Genomic DNA, 20172 nt, shown 5'->3' with positions numbered 1-20172 from the left:
TATGAAATTAACTAGAAGAATAACTAGAAGAGGATGTAAAACTAATTCTGAAGTGATCGAGAGAGTAATTGTGAATTAAGTAATTAAAACCAAGAATTTAAAGGTGGGAACTAGGGTGCCAAGGATCCACTTGTAGTGATCAGGGAGCCCTCTTGCTTAATTTAAGTAACCCAATTATAATTGGAGTCTTATCCTATCCAATTGGAAAATATATTAATAAAACCAAATCTGAACTTCTATTGACCTAATTCTCAATGAAGGAGAACTATAATGATTGACAGAGATTCCATTACCAAATCATGACTAGGATACAATGGTAAACAACAGGATTTACCAATCCCATAATCTCAAAGCAAGAGAATTGTGAAGATTAGCAAGGATTCCATCATCCTACCATGCTCAAGGGATGATGGTAAACAACAAGACTTACTAATTTCACAATCTCAAATCATGAAAAGAAGATACTCAAAGCTATTGCAGATCTACTATAATTTGAGTCACAATAAACCATTAAAAACTGAAAGTATTCCTTAAATATCAAATTAGAATCTATGGAGTTTAACATAAACTTGAATCAAAACAATAGAAACATCCCCATCATGTTACAAGCTTCACCTCTTAGCCCTAGGTAAGAGGTTTAGCCAACCATAGACATGATTGGATTAAAATTTCTTAAGAAAAATATGAAAACAACTAAGGAAGAAGAAGAAAAACTCTTGGCTACAACTTCTCCACCCTTTTGGTCCACTCCTTAAACCTAGGAAGATGCTAGGAACATCCTAAGGAGTCCTATTTATAGTTGTGGAAGTCTAACTTTCGCACCTATTATAGAAACCGCCTCAAATTTATGCAGTTTGCTAAAATAGACTTCACTATGCGTAGTTTTCCAAAATAGACTTCACTCTCCGCAATTTTACAAAATGACCTAAAGGTTCAAAATATGCTTTTTCAGGACGATTTCAGGATTCCTTTTCTTCACTTCAAATCTTTGATTCTCTTCATTCTTCATTTAGTTTTCTTGGATCTATGACATGTGAATTCTTCAATCTCGATCTTATAAGATCCATCCCTTGCCTTGGTGACTCTTGAGCATCAAATCCATACTTTTAGCACCCTTTTCAATCCAAGCTCTTAAATTCACCTTGCAACACAAACATGAGTAAAATAGAAAATTAATTATTATCATGTTCATAAAACCAAGATATAAATGAGGGATAATATGCAATATTTGACCTTCAACATGATTCTTAATTATACAGGTGATAGTTGGGCTACTAGGATATTTAATTTTTTGTGGCACATTTTGTTTGAGGATGACACTCACTTTTTCTGTTAGAAAATTTCTCTGTTGAATAGTCTGTCGTCTCATGGTTGTACAAAAATCTTTCAGAAATTTGGCGTAAGAGGGGATTTATTTCACGATGCCCAGTAGAGGAATGTTGACTTTCACCTATTTCAACACCTTTAAAATATCCTGTGAATTAGCTAGAGGTTTTGATGCAATTAACCGTTAGAGGAATGACGCAATCAGCTTAATTTGAGGTTCCGGTACCAACCCATTTTGAGTATTACTAAGTCTATCATTCTCATCTACTTCTGGGTCCTTAGACTTTTTATCCCTTATCAGAATAGATTTATCAATTGTCTTCCCACTCATAATAGTAGTCATAGACTTAGCATGTTCTATCTGATTTGAAGAGCTTGTGTCACTAATTTCATATTACGGTTTAGGATTGGGGAGGGGTTAGGCCGGAAAAGTCCCATTTTCCCCATTTACAAAGTGCTACTCAATCCTTTGTATAGCCTTTGTAAGGTTTTGCAATACTTGGAGTATACTTTGCTAGATGAGCTCTTGAGTTTGAGTGGAATTTTGAACTGGTTCCTCTTGAGGTTTCCCTTGATTCAAGAATTGGTTAGGGATTCCTTGAGGAGTAGTAGTTTGTCTATTCCTCTAACTAAAGTTTGGATTATTTCTCCAACTCGAATTGTATGTGCTTGAAGTGAGTTCACTGAAAGGTCTTTGGTAGTTGTTCACGACATTCAATTGCTCATTCACTATTTCTTGAAAAGCAAGTATTGTTGGACAATTTTCTGTTGTATGAACGTTGTAAACACAAATACCGCTAACAACTTCTTTAGCCTTATCCTTCTAAGTTTCATGGCCTCGATTTTTCTTATGAGATTAGCCACTTTAGCATTTATATCATCTTCCTCTTTCAACATATATATTCTGCCCCTCCTTTGATTGAGAAGGCTTAAAAGTAGTGCTAGGTCTTGGGGAGATGTCCCGTGATTGTGCGTTTTCAGTGAGTTTGTTAAGGTAGTCCCACACATCATCGACATCTTTGTTCATGAATTCCTCATTGCACATCATCTTAAAGAATTGGCACATGGAAGATGTCAGCCCATCATAAATGAAATTTCTTATGCTTCGAAACCATGTTGTGGGCATGAACTGACAAGATCATTGAACCGCTCCCAACATTGGAAGAATGTCTCATCTTCATTTTGGGCGAAGTTCATGATTGACTTCCTGATGGTGTTTGTCTTATGGTATGGGAAGAATTTCTTTATGAACTCCCTTGTCGTTCTATTTGCTAATGGATCATGGATGTAGTGAGTGTAACCACGTCCTAGCTTTTTCTTTTAAGGAGAAGGGAAAAACTTTCAGCCTGACAGTGTCCTCAGACACATTAGGAAACTGTAAAGTGGCTATTATCTCATTAAACTCTTTCATGTGTAAATATGAACTTTCATACTCGAGTCCATGGAACTTTGGAAGGAGTTGGATAACTCTTGGCTTAATATCCTTATTACTTGTATTTTCTGGAAAAATCATATAGGAAGGTGTACTCACCCTTGCCGGTTATAAATAATCTCATAATGTATGAGGCGGGGGTGCATTATGCACCTCGTTTTCATCTTGAATTTCCACTTGATTTGCAGCCATTACTTCTATTAACTCTGAGGATCTTTAGTGGTGTCTAATCCGGTGATGGATAAACATCCTTCGACTAATCCACCTTCACTTAAGAGACGTCGAGTGTTGCCACAAACCTACTTGGGCATGAAACACTCGAAGCCTTCAAGTAACAAAACCTAAACCTAAGAAAGAAAACTAGGAAACTAAAACAAATAAAAGAGAGAAAATAAGAGAATTAGAAAGAGGTTACCGAATCGGAGATTGCTATGTTAGAATCCTATAAAGGAGAAAACCAAGTTAGATTCTAAAAATAAGTTGAGAAAAATCCTAAACTAGAAACAAAGCAGAAAGTTAATCCTAATCTTAACTTAATTCTAATACTAATTAAATTCAAAAAAATGCAGCCCTAGTCCCCGGCAACGGCGCTAAAAACTTGTTCACAACCCCAAGTGTAGGGTTACGATATAATAATAATCTTGGTGAGACCGTGGTCGAATCCATAGGGACTAATCTTGTACGTTTCTAAAAGTAATTAGAACTAGATCAAGAAGAAGATCTAAATTAGAAATCTTGAATAAAGGGAGAAATTATGAATATTGTAGATTGAAACTTGTGAATTTAAAAGTGGGAATTACGGTGCCAAGGATCCACTTGTAGCTATTGATATGTTACCTTGATTTAAGAGATCCAACTAGAATCAGAGTCCTATCTTATCCAACTGGAAGGAGAGATGATCAAATCGTTGAACTTCTCATTGATCTAGCCTCAATGCAAGGAATTTGTGAAGATTTAGAAGGGATTCTGTCACCCAACCATTCCATGAGAATATAGCAAACGACAAGATTTACTAATCCCACAATCTCAAATAAGAAAAGAAGATATTCAAAGCTATTACAACGTCTATTGTAATTGAAGTCACAACATACCATAGAAAAATGAAAATATTCCTTAAAATCAACTAGAAATCAATGAAGTTCAATATAAACATGCATCAAAGCAATGTAAACATCCCACGCTACAAGCTTCAATTCTTATTTGTAACGCCCCAGATTTCGAGGGTTGAGCAAAGCTCAACTCCCGATCCAACGCATCACTTACGAAATATAGATAATCATGTTTAAATGTTGTTCATATTAATGTATTAAATATGAGAGGGATTATACTAAATCAGCATATCATACTCCAGAATTAATGTAATTTAGCAAGCGGAAGACTGAGATAAATATATAAAGTATAAACGTGTTTTATAACCTCCAGAGTATGAATGTGTTACCGGGCTAAATATATACATATTTTTGTTTCAAAATATACAAAATGTCAAAATATAAATGTCCAACTAATCTATGTAATCCTTGTGATCCCATCAATCAGCGCATGGTCTACATAGACCTGCTTGATAGTTGTACATAGGAGAACTCCTCCTACTCGTCAAACAAGTCCATCTTAGATTATAGATTCCGCCATCACCTACACCTACAACAGAGTCTGGTTGGTGTTTTAAAACATCGTCCCAAAGTGGGAGTGAGTGATCAACTTGGTGGTACTATAAGGCAAAGGTTAACATGTTATCAATTCAATCAAGCAGTAATGATAAAGCAGTACAATAATCATATCCTAAGTACTCTTGTTAATGTAGGGATGGTATGTTGTAATGATGCATGCACTCGCACGAAGATCCCTCACAAGTGACTCCGTTAACCGTTCATGCATGACAACTCCCTAAACGTGCCCTTCATCACCAAAGCACATGCAATGCGGTGCATGGTCGTGTTAGCCAAGCACTTAATTAGGCTTATTCATACAGCAGATTTGAGAAGCTAAGGCACCTCCCTTAATATCACTAACCCAAACGGAGATCCATCTAGGGTCGTCAATCCTAGTTAATCACATACGATGGGCAAGTTGTAGGGCGTCACCCCTAATGGAAGCAGTGGATAGGCAAATTCAAGAGTTTATACTCGAGGTCACTACGTGGAGGCTCATCACCTCAATGTAGGCCGATAGCTCGAATACAGTGTCCCATACCACCGTATTCGGCTCACGAGTTTGGGTTGCTCACTGGTCACTATGGGAAGGCTCATCACCCCAGCATAGGCCGACAGCTTAACCACGGTGTCCTATACTACCATGTCCGGCTCATGAGTCTTATTAAATCGTAGTACCATAGTTGAAACGGGTCTTTACATTGGAAAGTGGTACCTTAGATTCAAGCAGTGATGTTCATACATGGTAAACACACAATAAGCCAATCGGGTTATTAGACAAGTTCGGTTGGTACGAGCGCACGCAGAATTAATCGACATGAAGTGCGTAAGCACTCTCCGTGCCCTAATCTGTAACGCCCCGACTTTTCAAGACCCGAGTACATGACCCGTGTCCCGAAAACTCGAGTGTTAACCTTAAAGGATGGTCAGGTATAATATTTTTCTTTTATCAGAGTAAGCAGATGAGCGTAGAGTGGACAAGTAGCATAAAGGGAAATTTCAAATTTCATTTAGAATATACAAGTGCTGCCCAAAATGACTTATACAAACCAATGTCTCCAAAATTAACAAATACAAGAATTACATGATCTAATACATGAGAAATAATAGAAAGCATATAAATATAAGCCGCAAGATCACACAACTCCTCCAAGCATACAGTCATGCATTCCTGGTGATCGTACCCTGCTCCTTATCAAGTCTGAACATGCATATCACTTAAGCCACCTGTACTACCTGTACAGTTTTATATTTGATGGATGAGTGGCCAACTCAGTGTGAATTCCCCTCAAGATTACACACTGCCGCATTAGGTAAGAAATAGTATAAAACATACAGACAACCAAAACAGAGTAAATGCAGTCTTGTTAGATGCATGGATGCATGAATGTAATGATCGACCCGGGTAAAACATCCAGACGGTCTGTGCCCCGGGTAAAACATCCAGACAGGCAATGTCCCGGGAAAAACATCCGGACGGACATTGGAGTCGTCACCCAAGAATAAGACTGGTCATCAGCGCAACATTCAGCGTAATCGCAGGGCATGATAATCCGAGTCAATATCATCAACGAATGACTGGTCATAAGCGCAACATTCAGCGTAATCGCAGGGCAAAGTGATCCAAGTCAATATCGTCATCGAATGACTGGTCATAAGCGCAACATTCAGCGTAATCGCAGGGCAAAGTGATCCAAGTCATCGAAATATGCCATGTATGCATGATTAGCCAAGTCATTATTAATCCATTTACACCCAGCCAATTTAGGTAAGCTCAAAGGTCACTACGGGGAGCACATGGCCCAGCGTAGGCCGACGGCTCGGGCATAGTGTCCCATTGCCACCATCCCCGGCCCATGAGACTACCACCTTAGGATGTTTAATGGAACCCCATCGACTAGTGACCAATCACATTACAATATATGGGGCTTACCATCGCATGGTTGCACAGAATAAAACGTCGAACCCATATAGGGAAATACTAGAACAAAGCCACATAGGGCGATATCAAAGTAGGCCACATAGGGCGAGTATCAGAACTGTGCGATAAAAGACCATCCTTGAAAGCCATTGGACACAACAACCTTGGATGGTAGGCCCACATCAATGGTCCATCTAGACCACTGCTCAATAACCACCAAGTCGAAGGTCCATTACGATCACAACTTGTCAAGTTACATCCCAAGTATGGGTGTACATTCATATGTGGGAATTTCCCACTAATGTACCAGTTTAAGTTCCATAAGCAATCCACAAGCATGAACAGTTATACAGGATAATCATAAAGCATATAATACAACAATTCAATTTCCACTAGCTAACACATGTGATTATAAAGAGAGATATCAATTATGAATTTAAATAACAACTATAACTTAAGCTAATGAGAAGATGGAAAGTTCAAAGGGAAGAATCATCACTAGTCAATTCGTAGAATGCTCCTGGGGGCAAGTTTCCTTGGGGGGATGGTGCACTTTACACCACTCACGTGACTCCCTGCAATTTATTTTTATAATAAATAATGAGTCACCAATTTGATTAGATAAGAATAGGTGGAGGGTAGGAAGACCCTGGACCGAGGTTGTCTTAGGCTGTACTCAAAGCAATCAAACTCATTAAGCATAAACCCTTATTTTTAATTAAACTGGGTCCAGTCAGGGCCCACTTGATCACTAGATCAGCCTCATCCTTCTCCTTAGATCCTTAGGACGGGTTCATCACATAATATACATGTATACATTACATACGTAGCACATAGCATATATATATATATATATATATATATATATATATATATATATATATATACATACCTTATATATCCGAGGTATGTATCCATGGCATATAATGTATACACCAAATACATAACATCTCACGTGGTATACATGTACACATTGTATACAGTACATATGCATCACACAATGTATCCCTATATCCGTTATGTATATGATATTGCAACCTACAGTACGTACGTACATATATATGTGTACTATACATGTATCACACGAGTTTTGTGTGGACGGTGTGGATGTGTGTCCAGGCACACCACATTCAGACCCCGGGACGGTCTGTATCCAGCGTGCACAAAAGTGGGTCCCACACACATGTAGGACTCACCATGCAAATATGAATATACGTGCGTTCCTTCACACTTGTGACATAGGTTCTAAATCCGAACGGTCCATAAGATGTGGAATCCCAAGAAACCCTGGGAGGTAAATTTTCATCCTGATCTAAGATTCTGGTGGGCCATAGCAAGAATAATTTCAATTTAAAGGAAGAAACTGTTTTCATTCCTTGCGGCCCACCAAAGTTTCGGTTTAAAGTAAAATTTGAAACCAAGGGGTTTTATGAGGTGCTGCTTCATGTGGACCATTCAGATTTCCCAGACTCATCATAGCTGATGAGATCTCAACTTTTTGTAAATCAGTTTACGTGAACTGATTGGCAGAGGAGCGTTCGACATCCTCTGCTTCCACGTTCTGGTGCACGCACACCACCTATGCACTTCACAGGTGGGTCCCATGTGATTGGTGGGCCCCACGGTCAATATAGGGCTCTCAGTCAGGGTTGGCCCACTTACGGTGGGTGAGGCCCACCTGCATTTATGCAGGGCCCAAAAATGGCGCAGCCCACCATCGTTTCACGTGAACAGGTGCTTCTGCATGCGTTTGGAGTTCTTCTCTAGAACTCGTTGCAGCGGTCCGGTTTGGGACCCCCTCACAACCCAATCCTCGGTCAGTCCTTGAGGCCGCACTGAAGCTGATCAAGGGCCATCTGAGAGCTCCCATTGGCGTCCATTTTTAGCTCAAACAAAACCCGAAACAGGGTCATTCGGTGGCTTAATGGATGGTCAGTGTTCAGCTCCAAACAGAGCAACTGTTTGGCTCAGCTTCAACTCAAAACAGGGCCTTCTCTTAACTGTTCTCCAACCCAAGAAATGCTGCCGTTGCTGGACTGATACACCTTGAAAGTATGGCCATTAGTTGGCCAGTTTTCAAGCTCCAAAACAGAGGTTCATCCTAACGATTTCTCAGCTCACCCTGCTGCCATTGATTGGCTCAGGTCGGGGCGAAACCGGTGTTGTAATAGGGTCGGATTCCCCCACTGAAACAGAGCCATGGATCAGCTCAGTTCCAGACCAAAACAGGGACTCAACGATAGTCTCAACAGTCCGCCTATTGCCACTGATTGGCTTGCCCTCCGAGCTAGTTTCGAAACTCTACAGAGAGCTCAAAATAGACTCGTCATGAGGCCTGTAATGTGGTCTGAAACGGCCATTGTTTGGCTCGTCCCAACGTTACTGTGGCTGGACCGAACCCAACCATTTGCTTGGCATGGTTCCGGTTCAGAGACATATGACATGAAGCTATAAGGAAGAAGAAGAAGAATAAAAAAAAAACGAAAGAGAAGACGGCTTTCCAGGGGCAGTTGCTGCCTGTCTTACTTATTTTTAAAACAGGGGGGTGGGTTTCCTCTCCGCACTCTCTCCTTCTCACTTGGTGCGAATTCAAGGGCTACCGTGTCCTCCTTTTATAGTCAGTGAGAGAGGGACGGACGGTTGTGATCGTCCTTACCGTGGACGGCTGAGATTTGTCCTTCCCAGAGAGGAAGGGCGGTTTCTCTCTCTCTTTTTTCACAGGCCCTCGGTCGGACTGTTTTTGGCATGGATTGGACGGTGGCGTTCAATCTCCTTCGTCCGTTTACAAATGATCAAACGGCTATACCGTTTTGATCGTGTGGGTCCCATGAAAGATTTGAACGGTTTATAACGCTCGGAAAACGGTTGTGGTGGCCCACTTACAGGCTTGAAGTAGGTCGGTTTGAAACAGAGAGCGGAAGATATTTGCAAAATGCTCGGTCAGCGCTAGTTTGACCGAGCTAGTGGGTTTAGTACACCTCGTGCCTAAGCACCCTTTGTGTACATGCATTGTGTAGGGGTCCGCTGAAATGTGATTACCATGATCTACTCCGGTCATTTGCATTGGGGGACAGTGCCCAGGGATCCTGGTTCACTTTGGGTTGATAGTGAGTCCTGGGCGGCCCGTTACATACATCCTTGGGCCATCATTGGCCCATAGGTCGAGATCCGTTGATCAGGTGGGCCTGATAGACTTTTTCAACGGTTAATATAGGGTATTAGTTATGATGGAGGCTTTATTTGTCGCTAACGGATTCTAAAGTGTTGGTGACAAGTGTGTTGCATCAGAATTAACTAGCATAATGGCTTCAATTTTTGAGTGTTCGAGTGGTCTCACCTTCCTGATTGTCGTAGGGAGTATTCTGGCTCCTGAAGACCCTAATGGATGGCTCTAATGTCAACGGGAATCCCCATCCTGCGTATGTCGAGTTCACGTTTTGGTTAACCCAAGTAATTTTTAGTTTAGTGTGGGTTTAAAAGGTAACACCCGTGTATTGAAAGTACGGGGTGTTACATAATCACTGTCAACAATCGTCGTACAACTTGGATTCACCGAACGTATCAAATGTGGCGAGACTAGTTCGGCCACTCAAACAGGAATCATTATCGATTGCTTGGACTTCGTTGTAGTCCTTATCTTACTCAGATGTAGCATATGGATACATGTGATAATCATATAGCCATTTAACAAACAATCCAAATACAACAGTCATTTCAGCATTTTATTAAACACATGGAACATGTCGCCAAGCACTTGCATTTAATCCATAAATCGCGTAGCGGCGATATGATTTCATGAAAGAGCTATATATATGATTAAGAAAATTAAGAATCCTATCTTAATACACTTAATAAATACAATCCATCAACAAATTCCCATTCAGACATTTTAACAAAACTTAGACAAAACATTTCTAAGTATATAGACTAGATTAGTTACGACATGAACTATAGCAATTCATTTCACAACATCAGTTATAAAGTATATAATATACATGGATCTAAGATTAGATATCATGACAAGCACAAATCAGGATTTCACATTCATTCAAACATTTCAACAAACACATAGAATGCATTTTATATTTAACATAGTTCACACATATATAATTGATCAAAAACATCGTAACTAATATTATATGGTAGCAATCAAGTCAGACGTAAATCATTGCTGACATTGAAGGCCTTAAAAACCATAACCTAAACGTTTATAGTCTGCACCTTCCATCGGAATACTTGATTCGGACGTGGTTTGAATCCTACGTTCCCGAATACCGAACAATGGGTACCTAAACATTGAAATAGGTTAGCTATTTCGTCGATTAATCTATTTGGATTTCAAAAATGAGATTACGGCAGGATTCCTTACCCAAATCGTAGTTGGAAACGATGGTGTAGCGAAACAGGAGAGGTGATTCAGCCGGTGGAGTAGTGGGAGTGAATCCCAACAACAATCTCCCTATCTCTCTCTCTCTCTTGTCCTCACTCTTTTCTACTCTTTCCTCTCTTCTCTCTCCTATGTTTAGAGAAATTCGTATGAAAGAGAGAGAGGGTGGTTTAAGGGCATTATATAGGCCCAAAACTGATGTCAATGGCCTCAGGGCCATGGTATACTTAGGTTATAGCCAAAGGGTGTCTGTTTTTAACAAACAGGGCCCTTAGGAAGGTCCATTTCTCACCTACGTCATAGAGCAAGTTCTCTAACCATGGATCTAAGCCAGGTTTATGATTTCGGTACGATCGGATTAGCTGATAGACCGTGAAGGACCTGTATCAGATCAACAGTCGTTGTCACTCGATCAGGGCCACAAGTATACCGATATGTGCAGGGAAATTTTCCTGATCCATTGGTGAAGTTTGACCAGAAACTGACAGTCTGAAACCTTCAATTTCGCCCACAAGCAAACGGTTCAATTCACTTAAGTCCTAAGTCAGTTTATAAAGATATTCGCATTTCTCACACACTTTACTCAGGGCTTAAGTTGTGCGGTTCTGGATATTATTTTGGCTTGATTCCTGCGATGGTTGTCAAGCCCAATAAGATGGTCATAACCCTATAATTTCGCGGTCATCGGACTTTTGATGTGCGGTATAAGTCCGATACGGAGTTTCAATGTGCTCCCGAGAGTAACTGGCTTTTGGAATTTCTCTTAGGTTTTTAAGTAGTGTTAAGTCATTGATTTTGATGGTTTTGGGTCTTGCCATTTATATAAGTAGTGGTTCAAGCTAAATCCATCGATTATTTAGTTCAACACTTAATTAATTTTCGTTTAATTCCTAAAGAATACGGTCCTTAGGGATTTCTACCTGAGGTGGTACTCGGGCCTTTGTACGGATTTTATTTTTTCGAGACGATACAATCTACCCCCCTTAAAGAAAAATTTTGTCTCCAAAATTAGTACCTTCTCGTACTCCTCAAGGATCTGAAGGTAGTTCTTATGGACTTTGGCTTCCGTTTCCCAAGTGGCTTCTTCCTCAGTGTGGTGCATCCATAATACTTTCACAAGTGGGATTACTTTGTTGTGTAGCACCTATTTCTTCCTATGAAGAATCTGTGTTAGTCACAGTACGTAGGTAGTGTTTTCACTCAGCTGCACCTGCTCCCACTTGATAATATGAGTAGGATTAGGAACATACTTCTTCAGCATCGATACGTGAAATACATTGTGCATGCTTGCGAGTGGTGTGAGCAAGGCGAGACGGTATGCTACCACACCCACTCGATCTAGAATCTGGAATGGGCCAATGAATATCAGCGTAAGCTTCCCTTTCTTACCAAAACGGAGTACTCCCTTCATGGAGGAAACCTTAAGAAACACATGGTCCCCAACTTCGAATTTCAATTACTACCGTCGTGTATCGGCGTAACTCTTCTGTCTGCTCTGGGCTATAAGAAGTCGACGCCTGATAATGTTGATCTTCTCTGAGGTTACCTGTACTAAATCTGGACCAACCAAATTCTCTCGCCAACTTCTGCCCAATAGCATAGGAGAGACAGTCATCCCAACTGTCCTTGAAATTGAGCACACATGCTCGTAACATATCTTCTAATATCTGATTTACCCGTTCCGTCTGCCCATCCGTCTGTGGGTGGAATGCGGTACCGAACTTCAGTTGCACTCCCATTGCTTCTTGAATCCGAGTCCAGAAAATAGACGTGAATCACGTGTCTCGATCCGACACAATCTCCATAGGGACTCCATGTAGTCGTACAATCTCCTTAATGTATAGCTTAGCTAAATCATCTACTTAGTTCGAAACTTTAATCGGGAGGAAACGAGCCGATTTTGTCAATCGGTCCACAATCACCCAAAAGGAGTCATGTCCCTTCCTCGTCTTCGGTAACCCGAAAATGAAATCCATGGATATGAAATCTCATTTCCATTCAGTTATGGGCATGGGCTGAAGTAGACCAGGAGGTTGGTGATGTTCAGCCTTGATCTGCTAGCACATGAGACAATGGGACATAAAGTCTGCTATCTGGGCCTTCGTGTTATCCCACTAGTACGAACGCTTCATGTCTCTATACATCTTCGTGCTACTTGAGTGCGTTGTTAACTTTGAATTGTGAGCAGCTTTTAGAACTTCCCTTTTCAAGTCATGACGGTTCGGGACGCATAGACGGCCACGGTATTGTAAACCTTCGTCTAAGCCAATCCTCCATTCAGATTCTTCACTATCACTTGCTCGCTCTCTCATTTTCACCAATAACTCATCTTCTTTCTGTGCCGCAATGATTCTGTCATCAATAAGCGGCTGTACATGGAGGTGTGCGACGCTCTCGAACGGCTCCTCTACTGTAAGCTTCTGTTCGAAGACTTGCACAAACTCTACCATATTCCATTCTTCTATCATCAGTGGTGCTGCAAATTCTATTGTCTTCTTGCGGCTCAACTCAACGGTTAAAAGGTTTGCCTTGCCAGGATGGTAGGAAACCTCAAACTTGAAGTCTTTCAAGGTTTCCATCCATCGATGTTACCTCATATTCAGGTCTCTCTGCGTGAATATGTACTTAAGGCTCCTGTGGTGGCAAAAGAGCTCAAACTCCTCTCTATAGAGGTAATGTCTCAAGAGCTTTAATGCGAAGATGACTGTTGCTAATTCCAGGTCGTGCGTGGTGTAATTTTCTTCGTACTTCCTCAACTACCGCTAGGCATAGACGATCACCCTATCCTTCTGCATCAGTACACAACCCAAACCAACACGAGATGCATCGGTGTATATAGCATATCTGATCCCTTGCTCTGGCAATACTAGCATGGGTGCGGACGTCAGCTTGTCCTTTAATTCGTGAAAGGCTGCTTTTGCTTTCATGTTCCAAGCAAACTTAAGATCCTTTCGAGTGAGTTGCGATAAAGGTCTAGCTATCTTGGAAAAATCTTTAACAAAGCGGCGATAGTAGCCAGCAAGTCTGAGGAAACTCGTCACTTTTGTAACGGAACGGGGCTGCTCCCAATCCTGCGCTGCGGTCACCTTAGCGAGGTGCACGACAATACCTTCCTTAGACATCACATGTCCCAGAAACTTGACTTTTTCCTTCCAGAAGTCACATTTCCAGTACTAAGAAAATAACTGATTCTGCCTGAGAGTATCGAAGACTGCTCGCAGGTGTTCTTCGTGATCTTCCCGACTCTTGGAGTATATCAGAATGTCATCTATAAACACGACGACGAATCAGTATAGATATGGCTGAAACACCCAGTTCATGAGGTCCATGAACACAGCCGGTGCATTTGTTAGTCCAAACGACATCACGAGAAATTCACAGTGCCCAAAACTGGTTCTGAATGCCGTTTTCTACACGTCTTCATTCTTGACGCGCAACTGATGATACCCATACTGCAAGTCGATTTTTGAGAAATAATGTACCCTTTTAGCTGGTCAAACATGTCATCTATCCTGGGCAGAGGATACTTGTTCTTGACCGTGACGTGATTCAATTTGCGATAGTCAATACACAATCGCAACGATCTGTATTTTCTTCTTTACAAACAATACAAGTTCTCCCCAATGAGATACGCTAGGCTGTATAAAACCTGAATCAAGCAGGACCTCTATCTGTCTCCTCAATTCCTCCATTTCACATGGAGGCATGTGGTCTGTTGGTAAGGAAATGGGTGTCGCACCAGGCACAAGGTCGATAGAAAAGTCGATCTTACGCTGAGGAGGTAGTCCATGTATTGTCCTAAACACGTCTACGAAATCTTGGACTAAAAGGGTGTCCCCAAGTGTTGGACCATCAATATTTTCCAACAAAGAAGTGTAACAACTAATGCGGTAGGGCCAACTGACCTGAACCGAAAAAGTAAAGGCTGTGCCCTCGGGTCCATGGGCTGTCACCAATCTGGTGTCGCAGTCGATCTCTGCCTTCATTTCGGTGAGTCAATCCATGCCGAGGATGACGTCCTAATGATACAGCGGGTTGACAATTAGGTTAATGCGCACCGTTCTTCTTCCTAAGTCTATTGGGCAATCCTCACAAAGCTTTGTAGCGTCGGAGAAGGTCCCTGTCGCGGTAAGGACTCTCACCACAACCATAGGGGTAGTGTTCAACCCCAAATGCTTGACTGTAGAGCATGATACTATTGAAATAGTGGACCTAGTGTCCACCAATAGGAATACAGGTGTTCCTTGAATATGGGCAGTGACTTCAAAGGCTAAAGGCACTTCAGTTGCTGACTCAGGTGCTTCACCTGCAAGCGCATGTACACGCACTTGTTGTGGACAGTTGGGTTGTGCTAACATCGGTCATTGAGACGGCCTATTTTGAGATACGAGAGGTCGGTTGTACAACTATACTGGCGGTGCCGATCACAGAGGTGGAGTCGAAATAACTTGTGGTAGCTAGCGGTTGATCTTCTAGGGCGGCATAAAGCTGTTGCCCCTCATCTTGGTAAAGTAAAAGGGCTCGTTATGGCCCATCTTCTTATAGTAGATGCATGGAAGATTTGATCGCCTCTACTAGGTCGGTGGAACAATAAGCCTGGGAGGCGAATCTACATGTGGTCTCTTGCCTAGAAATGGTTGGTTCGGCAATTCAGGTCGAGGCCTTGGGCCCATGGGCATATGTGTCTGGGATAGTCTCTCGCCATCCTGCTCGGCTCTCAGAGACATGTTCATTAGCTCAACATAGTTGGGAATGCTAGCACAACACATATTCATACGGATATCGGGCCGCAAAACCTCAAAAAATTGCCGCATTCTATCGGCTTGTCGGCTAGGATCAGTGGAGCATATCTAGCCAGCTCCGTGAAACGGTTCTCGTACTCAACCACAGTCATTCCTCCCTTTCAGAGGCAAAGAAATTCACCCTCCTCATTATGGTAAGTGAGGGGGAAGTACTTTCCATGAAAGTGATCTTCGAATGCGCTCCACGTCCACACGTATCTTCTGGGGATGTTTCGTAGGATGCTGTCCCACCAAAGATTAGCCTCCTTTTCGAACATATAAGTGATCAGCTCTACTTGCTCTACCTTAGTACAGTACAACGGCTTCAACATCTTGGAAATACGGTCTAACCAATACTTTGCCTCCTTGGGTCTGTGGGTACCCACAAAAGTAGGAGGGTGAAGGCATTGAAAGCGCTCGAACGAGCCACTCGTGTTCATAGCTACAATAGGCTGCATAAGTCGTATAGGCGGTGCCACGTTCATGTTCTGAGCAATGGCCCCCGTAATGGTATCCAAAACTTGCTACCGTTGCTGCATTACGAGCATCATTTGCTCCAACCTATCAGGAGGAGAAGCCGCTTGTGGTATGTGTGGCGTCGATGTAGACGCACGATTCTGTTCTGGAACCGGTGGTACACTAGGTGTTGGCCCATTGGTGGGGCCAATGGCCGGCTATGAATCCGGCATTGTCTCAAAATTTGGGCCCAAACCGGGGTCTGTATGGCTATTGCTCAGGGGAGGTGCTCCATTAATCGATTCGCCAGGTGCGAGACGTGCTATGTTCCGAGTGTTTTTAGGAGGCATTCCCTATATACAACATAGGGTGCAACATGTGTGAGATTAGGATAATATCATCCTCATTTCCAAACATTCTACACATCTCAATTTGAAAGAAGTTTCATGCATTTCATTTAACCAAAATTGTCACAATACATAAGGTAACATGAATCATGACAGAAGATGCATGTGAGCTAAACTTAACAAAAGTTTTAACACTGACTATCTTAACACCAAACTAAGTCAACTAAGGCTATTACATAGAAAAGCAAGAACCAAAAAACAAACAGAAGACAACTGCAGCATACGCATAGTATTTTGACTCTGGCGAAGGTGGAGGAGCACCCTTATCCTGCATACAACACAGGAGGGTCTTCAAGGTGCGAGACATCTTCTTGAATTTCTGTTTCAGGTAAGCCTGATTCTCCTTGATCTCCTGTTTCAAGGCAGCCTGATTCTCTTTAATCCTGGCCATGTGGGCTTCAAGGGCGGCCTAATTATGATGGTCTTCATCTGTAGCAGGAGGTCCCCTATCTGAGTCTTGGACCTCCTCTCCTTCCTTGCTTCCTTGTCCTTCGCTGCCTTCTTCATCACCACCTTCTTCATCTTCCTCTTCTCTTTCTTCTTCTATTTCATCACTATCCTCATCGAGTCGGGCTTGGCGTTGCCTAGGGCCAATGCCCATGTTGTTGAGCGTGTTCTCACTGATAATGTGGATCGGGGCAACGTTATCCATATGGAGTCTGAAGCTGGGGTTTCGGGCGATCTTATAAATAAGTCAGCCGAAAGGTACTGAGGAGTCTTCTCTAGTAGACCGTGCAGTGCTGATAATCTGAGACAAAACGAAAGTAGGCAAGCATACCTTCTCTCCTTGTCCAACTCTGTATAGAAAGTCTACCATGAGTCGAGTACATTTCGTGTGATTACTCCACCTAGGATACACGTTGTACGTGCATATGTGGTGGAGTAGGCAGAAATCATTTGTCTTCTTAGTCGATCAAGGCTATTTCCTCACCTCCACCGCACGAGTCGGCCGCATAGGAAACATGCGCGGCGATTTCTCTCTCCCTCGCTAGCGAGATTCTTCTCACTTGCATGTACTATTCCACGTTCTAGCCCCATAATACAAGCCATCATGTCCACATCTACTATGGCCTCCTGCCTTTCCAGAGGGATGGTAAACTGAAGAGGCTCCAACAGTGTGTTTCGTATGTGGGCATAGAAGGCTCGCACTGCGCCTTCACTTGCATGAGTGTTTCCCTCGAATATGGGACCCCACCCATTTTTTAGGAGAAAGTCGATGGATGGATATAGTCTAAACATCTTCTCATCGACATGTGCTTTAAACACCACCTTGTGGTTACGGAACCTATTGAGATTGGCGCTCGCCGGTAGCGATCTTTCCAACGGAACTTGACGATCGAGGTCCCACTTGGATCTTCGTTCTCTCTCGGCACTCGTACTAGCTTTGGCGCTCACCTTCTTTATAGTGTGGCATGGTCGGATTGGCTCGGCCTTATCTGGGGCCGCTGTTTTCTTTCCCATGAGGGAAAGGAGCGTAGAGATCGAGAATACGGTAGTGACAAGCTCAAAAAGAGCCATGGAGTTGGAAAAGCTCGAGAGTGAAATGGATTTGAGGAGTTAGAGAGTGATAAGACACAAAGGTGTAGATTTTGTGTTCAAATGTGGGGAAATAGGGAAGATAGAGAGATGGAAGTGGTAGTTTCAAGGCAATAGTGGTGGGTAGATGCAATAGGTAGAAGATTTGGAAGATGGAAATGTATATGGAAGGGGATTTGAGAGAGAAATGAGGTTTTGAGGGTTTGAATAACATGAAATGGGTGTAAAGGGGGGTTAGGGGAGTGAAATAGAGGGCCCCACACGTGGGACAGGGCCCACATGCCGGTCGGACAGTGATGCATTGCCGACCGCGCGGTGCCGCCGCGCTCCCGTTGTGAAGGCGGGGGACACGCCGCCGACCGGGAGTGCCGCCACACCCTCCCTGGACTGCCGGTGGTGGCCAGTGGTGGCTCCGCCCTAGGGCGGTGGCCACCCCCTCCTGGGGTGTTGTACATGTGTGGGCGACCCCCTAGGTCCCATCGAAATTTGTGATTTGGGCCCCTACAGCCGCGTGATGTGTTTCCTTGATCCAATAAGCGTGTATTCACACTTTTTGATCTGTTTTAAATTCAGGATTCACCGAATTTTCATTCTAACTCGTCGATTGGCTGCCTAAAAAAGGGTTGAGATCATTCCACATGATCTCGGATGTATACAGGCTACATTGCAATAATCAATTTCGCCCATCGGCAAAACCTTGGGGTCCTATGATAATTTCTACATTTTATCGCCCCCTCCTAAGTCAAAGTGCGTCAGTGTGCATCGTGTTACCATAACCTAGGTCCAGTTTAATCCAAATCATGCTCTGATACCAACTTGTAACTCCTCGAATTTTGAGGGTCGAGCAAAGCTCAACTCCCAAGATCCAACGCATCACTTATGCAACATAGATAATGATGTTTAAATGTTGTCCATATTAATATATTATACATGAGAGCGATTATACTAAATAAGCATATCATACTCCAGAGTTAATGTAATTTAGCAAGCGGAAGACTGAGATAAATATATATAGTATAAAAGTGTTTCATAACTTCCAGAGTATGAATGTGTTACCGGGCTGAATATATACATATTTTTGTTTCAAAATATACAAAACGTCAAAATGTGAATGTCTAACTAATCCATATAATCCCTGTGATCCCGTCGATCAGTGCATGGTCTACATAGACCAGCCTGATAGCTTTACATAGGAGAACTCCTCATCAAAGAAGTCCATCTCAGATGTATAGACTCCGCCATCACCAACATCTACAACAGAGTTTGGTTGGTGTTTTAAAACACCGTCCCAGAGTGGGAGTAAGTGATCAACTCAGTGGTATTATAAGGCAAAGTTTAACATGCTATTAATTCAGTCAAGCAGTAATGATAAAGCAGTACAACAATCATATCCTAAGTACTCTTGTTAATGCAGGGATGGTATGCTGTAATGATGCATGCATTGACACGAAACTCCTTCACAAGCGACTCCGTCAATTGTTCGTGCATGACAACTGTCACACCCCAAACCCGAAAATCGGATTCACAGAAATCCCGATCGCCGAATTCGTTGCTGACAGCCTCCGTAGTATCCCATTCTCGGCTCCTAGCGTCCATACGCCAGATTCCAATCCTGGAATTCTACAAGGAGGGATTTTTTTTATTTATATACATTTAACTCACAATAAGCATAACCACAAGATTACCCAATTCACAAAGGTAACATCATCATCACATATCCACTAATATAACCATTTGCGTATAATGCTGAAAAAGGAAATACATAAATCGAAAATCAAGCTCCAGAGGATCGCTGCATGCTCCAAGCTCAACTCTGCTGCAACCTAACATCACCTGCACGCATCTATCATGCATAAGCTTATAGAAAGCTTAAAGGGTGGTGTAAGTGTGTGCACAAGGTAAGTGCCTAGTATTCAATACAATGCCATTATCATACAAACTGGAAATACTGGTAATCCGTAAATCGTACAATATCGGAATAAGCAGAGATACTAGAAAAATCATGAATTATCTGAGTAAGCAGAAATATTGACAAGAGCAGGAATTATTTGAATAAATAGAAATACTAACAAGATCATAGATCATATGATAACAGAGTAAGCAGAAATACGGACAAGTCCATGAGCCTATCAATATCAGAATACACAATATATAACAGCTATGCAAACGAGGAGTCATAAAGAGCTAAATATCAAATGTCAAGAATGCAATGTAATGTATAATTCCTTATGTGTTCACAAATACGTCAGCCGTATCTAGACCATATAAATGCAGAAA

General features: G+C 42.1%; 1 non-coding gene across 1 annotated transcript; it reads left to right on the top strand.

Moving 5' to 3' along the window:
- The first annotated feature begins 2434 nt into the window (after positions 1 to 2434).
- Positions 2435 to 2541, top strand: LOC131257223 (small nucleolar RNA R71). The gene has a single exon (XR_009177236.1). It is a non-coding gene; the product is annotated as a small nucleolar RNA R71 (small nucleolar RNA).
- Positions 2542 to 20172: the final 17631 nt, after the last annotated feature.

This window comes from Magnolia sinica, chromosome 9 (assembly GCF_029962835.1).
Source record: "Magnolia sinica isolate HGM2019 chromosome 9, MsV1, whole genome shotgun sequence".
Classification (NCBI taxonomy): Eukaryota; Viridiplantae; Streptophyta; class Magnoliopsida; order Magnoliales; family Magnoliaceae; genus Magnolia; species Magnolia sinica.
This window is presented reverse-complemented; position numbering and strand designations above follow the sequence as displayed.